Genomic DNA, 7512 nt, shown 5'->3' on the forward strand with positions numbered 1-7512 from the left:
TGTAAACAGTTCCTGAACAATTTGCAATGAAGAGTTCAATATTATTATTTTGTTCCCATGTTGATAACCTTTAAGTAAACTATTAACTCCTTCTGTTGCAAAGCTGCTTTATTTTGAGTTTTACTGTATGACCAATAAACACATTAATTTGGCCACTTTTTTTGTATATTTGGAATTCCAACTTTCTGATAAAATATACAATACAAAACAAACATGAATCCGGTCTACTGGAAATGCAAAGAAGATTCTTATAATGAAAGTAGAGCATAAAATATAATAACTGTAGTGTGGGTCAGTGATTGTCTTTGAAAATCTCTTGTTCTGGTTCTATTAATTTTTTTTGATTCATTGTACACAAATGGGGTACAATTTTTCATTTCTGGTTGTACATGAAGTAGAGTCACATTGTGAACCCATGCATGTACATAGGGTAAAGTTTGCCTCATACCATTATCTTTCCTTCCCCCTGCCTCTTCTCAATCCCTCATTTCTCTCAACACAATCCAACGTTCCTCCATTCTTCCCTTACCCACCCCTGTTTTGTATCATCATCCACTTATCAGAGAAAACATTCAACCTTTGGTGTTTTAGGGATTGGCTTGTTTCAAGTAGCATCATATTCTCCAACTTCATCCATTTACCTACTAATGCTATAATAATGTTATTCTTCTTAGTGACAGAATAATATTCCATTTTGTATACATACTGGTTTCTTTATGCATTCATTTATTTATTGAAGGACATCTAGGTTGGTTCCTCAATCTGTGAGCTGCTGTACACATTGATGTGGCTATGTCACTGTAATATGATGATTTTAAGTCCTTTGGATATAGTCCAAGGAGTGAAATAGCTATGTCAAATGGTGGTTCCATTCCAAGTTTTCTACATAATCCCCATACTGCTTTCCAGAATGGCTGCACCAATTTGTAATCCCACCAGCAATGTATGAGTGTATGTTTTTCCCCATTCTAATGGAGGTGAGATGCAATCTTAGGATAGTTTTTATTTGTATTTCTCTTATTACTAGAGATGTTCAACATTTTTTCATATATCTGTTGATTGCTGTAGATCTTCTGTGAAGTGTCTGCTCATTTTCTTAGCCCATTGGGTTATTTGTATTCTTGGTGTATAGATTTTTAAGTTCTTTATAATTCTGGAGATTAATGCTCTAACTGAAGTATGAGTGGCAAAGATTTTCTCCCACTCTGTAGGCTCTCTCTTCACATTGTTGATTGTTTCCTTTGCTGAGAAACACTTTTTAGTTTGAATTTATCCCATTTATTGATTCCTGTTTTCATTTCTTGTGCTTTGAGAGTCTTGTTAAGGAAGTCTGGTCCTAAGCTGACATGATGAAGATTTGGGCCTACATTTTTTTCTATTTGGTGTCTCTGTTAATTTTAAGAAAAATAATCTCATGTAGAAGTTCATGAAGGCATTTGGGGATACCTTCTCACCCTGAACACAAGAGTTCTTTGCAAAGTCATTTTTCCTTATGCTCCTTCAATCCAAGGTAGTAACAACATTATGAAATTTCTGATTTCAGATTTCCTAGCATGGGCTAACTTCTTATATTTTGTGTGCAAGTCACTGTATTGAAATTCCTTTATTGTAAATATCTAGATGAATTTCTAGATACTGAATTGAGTAACCTACATCTGCCAACATCTAGTTAGGATGGATGTTGTCCAGATTTCCAGTTACAATAGGTAACATTTTTCTTTCTTTCTTTCTTTCTTTTGGATAACATTTTTTATTCTTTTTAGATATACATGACATAGTCTACATACATGGAGTATAACTTATTCTAATTAGGATCTGTGCATGATGTGGAGTTTCACTGGTGGTATATACATATATGAACATAGGAAAGTTATAGCTGATTCATTTCACTGTCCTTCCTATTCCTATCCCCCTTCCCTTCCCTTCATTTCCCTTTGTCTAATCCACTGAACCTCTGTTCTTCTCTTCTGCTCCCCTTTGTTGTGTATTAGCATCTACATATGAGAGAACATTCAACCTTTGTTCTTTGAGGGTTTATTGGTCTATTTCACATAGCATGATAGTCTCCAGGTTTATCCATCTATTAGCAGAAGTCATAAAGTCATTCTTTTTAATTGCTAAGTAATATTCAATTGTGTGAATATATCACTTTTTATTTATCCATTCATCTGTTGAAGGGCACCTAGATTGTTCCATAGCTTAGCTATTGTTAATTGAGCTGCTATAAACATTGATGTGGCTGCATCACTGAAGTATCCTTTGGATATATACAAAGGTGTGTTATAACCAGGTCAAATGATAGTTTCATTCCAAGTTTTTTGAGGAATCTCCATACTTCTCTCCAGAGTGGTTGAACCAATTTGCAGTCCCACCAGCAATATATGAGTATACCCTTTTCTCAACATTCTGGCCAACATTTATTGTTTTTTATATTCTTGATAATTGCCATTCTTACTGGAGTGAGATGGAATCTCAGTGTATTTTTAATTTGCATTTCTCTGATTTCCAGAGACTTTGAGCATTTTTTCATGTGTTTGTTGACCATTCGTATTTCCTCTGTGAAGTGTCTGTTCAGTTCCTTTGCCCATTTATTAATTGGGTTATTTGGTTTTGGTGTTAAGTTTTTTTGAGTTCTTTATGTATCTTGGAGATTAATGCTATATCTGACATGCAGGTGATAAAAGATTTTCTACCATTCTGTGGGCTCTCTCTTTGCACTCTTGATTATTTCCTTTCCTGTGAAGATGATTTTTAGTTTAATATTGTTGCATTGATTTATTCTTGGTTTTACTTCTTGCACTTTAGAAGTCTTGTTGAGGAAGTCAGTTTCTAAGCTAACATGATGCTGAGTTGGGCCTACCCTTTCTTCCATTAGGCACAGGGCCTCTAGTCTAATGCCTAAATCCTTGATCCACTTTGAGTTAAGTTTTGTTCGTGGTGAGAGATAGGGATTTAATTTTATTTTGCTGCATATGGATTTCCAATTTTCCTGGAACCATTTGTTAAAGAGGCTATCTTTTCTCCAACATATGTTTATGGAGACTTTGTCTAGTATGAGATAATTGTATTTATGTGGGTTTGTCTCTGTGTCTTCTGTTCTACACCATTGCTCTTCATGTCTATTTTGGTGCCAACACTGTGCCATTTTTGTTACTATAGCTCTGAGGTATAATCTTAGATCTGGTATTGTGATGCCTTCTGCTTCACGTTTCTTGGTAAGGAATGCTTTGGCTATTCCTGCCTCTTGTTTATCCAAATAAATATCATGACTCCTTTTCCTGTTTCTATGAATAACATCATTGTGATTTTAATAGAAATTGCATTAAATCTGTATAGTAATTTTGGTCAATGTTTTTCTTCATGAAATTTTATTCATTTTCCAAAAGTTGGTTGAAGTATTACCTTCCCAGCTATATGACAGACAAATGGTTTATATTCTTTCATCTTGATATTCCTTATTTTCATGAAGAAAGGTAAATAATGATGAAGAGGAATAACTGTATGTATATTATCTCCTATCTCAAGTCTATAAAATAAATACAAATATTATTATGATACACAAAATATTTCATCCACAACAATTTTTGACATGGTCGCAACACACACACACACACACACAGAGTTAAATAATTTATAGAATCCAAATGAAATGTTAATTGATGGAGAAAGCAAACTCAAAGCAGCAGGAAAGAAAGACTACAGAATAGAAATTCATTTAGCAGGAAAAGGCAAGAGGTTCAAGAAAGGATGTGGTTCCCTAAAAAATCCAGGATGTTTGAGATTGTGAGTGCATATCCATCCCCATCTCCTGAGCCAGTTGTCTTCTGTGAGCAGAATAGAGCAGAATAGAACAGAAGAAACATTAATATACATATTATATTATATATATATATATATATATATATGAACAGGGCATTTGGTTTTCTTCAATAATAAGGGAACAAACATGAAAAAAAGGTAAAAATCAACAAGGAAAATATGGTCCAAAGAGAACAGTGAAGACTACTCTAAAATAATTATAAAAAATATTATCAGAAAGAATATGGTAACCAAAAGCAAAAGCAAAATAGGCTTTAATACCATAAGAAAAATTTTAAAAATTTGCACATTTAAAACATGAACCTAAAAAAAAAAGTTAAAGAGTCAAGATAAATCAAGAAAAAAGATTTAACAAGACTAAATTTGTGGGCTAAGGAATGTAGAATGGGCTTCTCTCATTGGAGGACATGACTCTTACAGGTCAAGGTCATGAAGAGCAGAACAACACATGATGTAAAATGTCCAAAATACATTGAAGAGAGTGTAAAGGAGACCAACAGACAAAAACTAACATTGACAAAAATTTGTCAGATAAAAACAGTGATATTAAAATTCAAGGCAATGAAAAATCATTGAAAAAAGAACTCAGGATAATATGATAATAATTTAGAATTGAAAAAGGTAAAGTCACCAAAAATTGCAGAATAAGAAATAGGACAAAAAGAAGTTTTGTAAAACAATATAGAGTAAAAGAGGCATCTATCAATTATCATTAAATGGTGAGCATTGGTTTCAAATGAATAATTGAATTTTTTTTAAATTATAAGCAGCAAAAAACAACAAAATAATATTTTCAGGCATACACAGATTCAGAAATGAGTGATCACAGAAATCCTTCCTAAAAAAAATACAGAAATTAAGTAATATACTCAGGAAAAAGGGAGCTGTAGAACTAAGGCAGAATAGGGTAAAATCACTAAGTAATTGTACTATATCACAGTAATTGTTGACACATGTTATAAAAGATGCAAAATGCAGCAATTTGGAATTTAAAATCATAGGCAATCTCTGCCTTGCAAATGATAGAAGGGAGTAAGAAATATCATTCTAAAGGCTTGTTTTTCTGGGTGTAGTTATTTAAATATTGTTTGCTTAAAAGGAATGAAACTGCTTAAACATAACTTATGATCAAAAAGAAGATAAATGTGTGTAATGGATAATTGGAATTGTCAACTTGATTGGATTAAGAGATCCCCATGATTAAGAGCCTTCTGGGTGTGTCAATGGGGGCAAGTCTAGGAATGCTTGGAATATGGGATAGTGAACTGAAGTGGAGCCCCTCCCTAAGTGTGGGCAGCACCAACCAACAGGATGGTATAAAAGCAAGGAGGCAGAGAAGATGCAAGCTTGCTCTTCTTCAAGGAGTTCTTGATTGCTGCTTCGAACATCTGAGGATATAGGACTCTCACTTCTTCACTCTTCCACAGCAGACTCTGCCAGTGATTCTCCAGGTAGTTTCAGAAGACTTGGTCTTGGACAAGGGTAGCACTGTTGATCTTTCTCCTTCTGGGGCTTCTGCATCTTGAACTGCTCAGCTTCTGGTCGTGTAAACCAATCTAATAAATCCCCTTTTATAATCATAATTTCAGTTGATTCTGTTCCTCTAGAGAACCCTGACTAATACAATGTGATGTATAATTTTAGAATAATTGTAAGAAAATTTCTAAACCTAAAAGAGCATGCAACTTAATTTTGTCAAAAGAATATATATGAAGAAAGAAGGCAAAAGCACCAAAAAGAAAAAAAAAATTAAAGTCTGTTTTATATGCATCATAAGATAATTTGTTTAGAATATATTCAAACATAGTATAATCAGAATGAAACTGACTGGACCAAACCATCATCCTCTTCCCCCAAAGAAACTCAGATTATGTAGCAGAAAATAGAATCAGAAATATGTAATTTAGTTTTTTTCAACAGGGCGATCCAAGATGGCAGACTAGAGGATGACCGCATCTCCAGTTGCTCCAGAACCCAGGATTCAAGAAGGGGAGGCATTGAGAGGCTCAGACTAAAATAGAACCACGGGGTGAGTCTCACCCACCTGGTGAAGCTCAGCCCGGGTGGCAGACCCAGATTCAGGCGGCTTATTAGAGTAGGGCAGGGCAGCTAGAGTCTCCCCCAGGCAGCCCTGAGCACTCCGGTGGTGGGCTCCTCCCACAGGGCCAGATACTCCAGCTTCTCGGAGCAGACCCCCCAATGAGAGCCTTTCTGCACAGAACCAGCTCCAAGTCCCTGAGCCAGTGCACGGAGAGCTCCGGCCCGCCCAAATGTTGCTTCAGAGACCAGGACAGGGCAGCCAGGGACTTCCCCAAGCAGCCTGGCTCCCTCTGGAGGGAAATGCCTTTCCAGGCTAGCTTCTCGGAGCAGACCGCCCACTGAGAGCCTTTCTACACAGAGCCACCACAAGCCCCCAAGCCAGCGGAGACCTCCAACCCATCAGCAGCCTCTGGGACCAAGGCAGGGCAGCCAGAGACTTCTCCAGGAGGCCCTGCCTGCCTCCGGCTGCAGGCTTTTTCAACGGGGTGATCAAAGATGGTGGACTAGAGGGTGACTGCATCTCCAGTCACTCCAGAACCCAGGATTCAAGAAGGGGAAGCATTGAGAAACTCGGACTAAAATAGAACCACGAGGTGAGTCTCCCCCACCTGTTGAAGCTTGGCCTGGCCAGAAGGCCCGGATTCGAGGGCATTATTAGAGTAGGGCAGGGCAGCTAGAATCTTCCCCAGGCAGTCCTAGGCACTTCAGCGGTGGGCTCCTTCCACACGGCCAGCTCCTATGAGCATGCCCCGCAGTGAGAGCCTTTCCACACAGAGCCAACTCCAAGCCCTGGAACCAGTAGCGGGCTAGGGACAACTTTCTTCGGAAGTACTGCATTATCAAGTTCCTCAAAGACTTCAGGCTACAGAAGGGTGGGAGGTGATACACTGGAAATCTACAGGGGCATTATATGCAAACAGAAGAAATCTGCAATATCTCAGAGTCCGACTGACATCTGACCAATATGAGAAAACAAGGGAAGAAAATGTCCCAAACCAACCTAGATACTATATCAATAAAACTCAATGACAGCACAGCAAAAGATATGTCAGAAAGGGAGTTCAGAATGTACATAATTAAAACAATCAGGGAAGCAAACAAGGAGATGAAAGAGCAAATGCAGGCATTGAAGGAGAAGATGAGAGAGTAAATGCAGGCATTAAATGATCACACCAATCAACAGTTAAAAGAACAAATACAGGAAGCAAGAGATCATTTCAATAAAGAGTTACAGATACTGAAAAAAAACAAACAGAAATCCTTGAAATGAAGGAAAAAATAAACCAAGTTAAAAACTCCATAGAAAGCATAACCAATAGGATAGAACACCTGGAAGACAGAACCTCAGATATTGAAGACAAAATATTTAATCTTGAAAACAAAGTTGAACAAACAGAAAAGATGGTAAGAAATCATGAACAGAATCTACAAAAATTATGGGATATCATGAAAAGGCCAAATTTAAGAATTACTGGGGTTGAGGAAGGCTTAGAGAAACAAACCAAAGAAATGAACAATCTATTCAATGAAATAATATCAGAAAATTTCCCAAATCTGAAGAATGAAATGGAAAATCAAGTTCAAGAGGCTTATAGGACTCCAAATACACAAAATTACAACAGACCCACACCAAGGCACATTATTATAAAAATA

The sequence above is a fragment of the Sciurus vulgaris genome (genome assembly GCF_902686455.1).
Source record: "Sciurus vulgaris genome assembly, chromosome: 3".
Classification (NCBI taxonomy): Eukaryota; Metazoa; Chordata; class Mammalia; order Rodentia; family Sciuridae; genus Sciurus; species Sciurus vulgaris.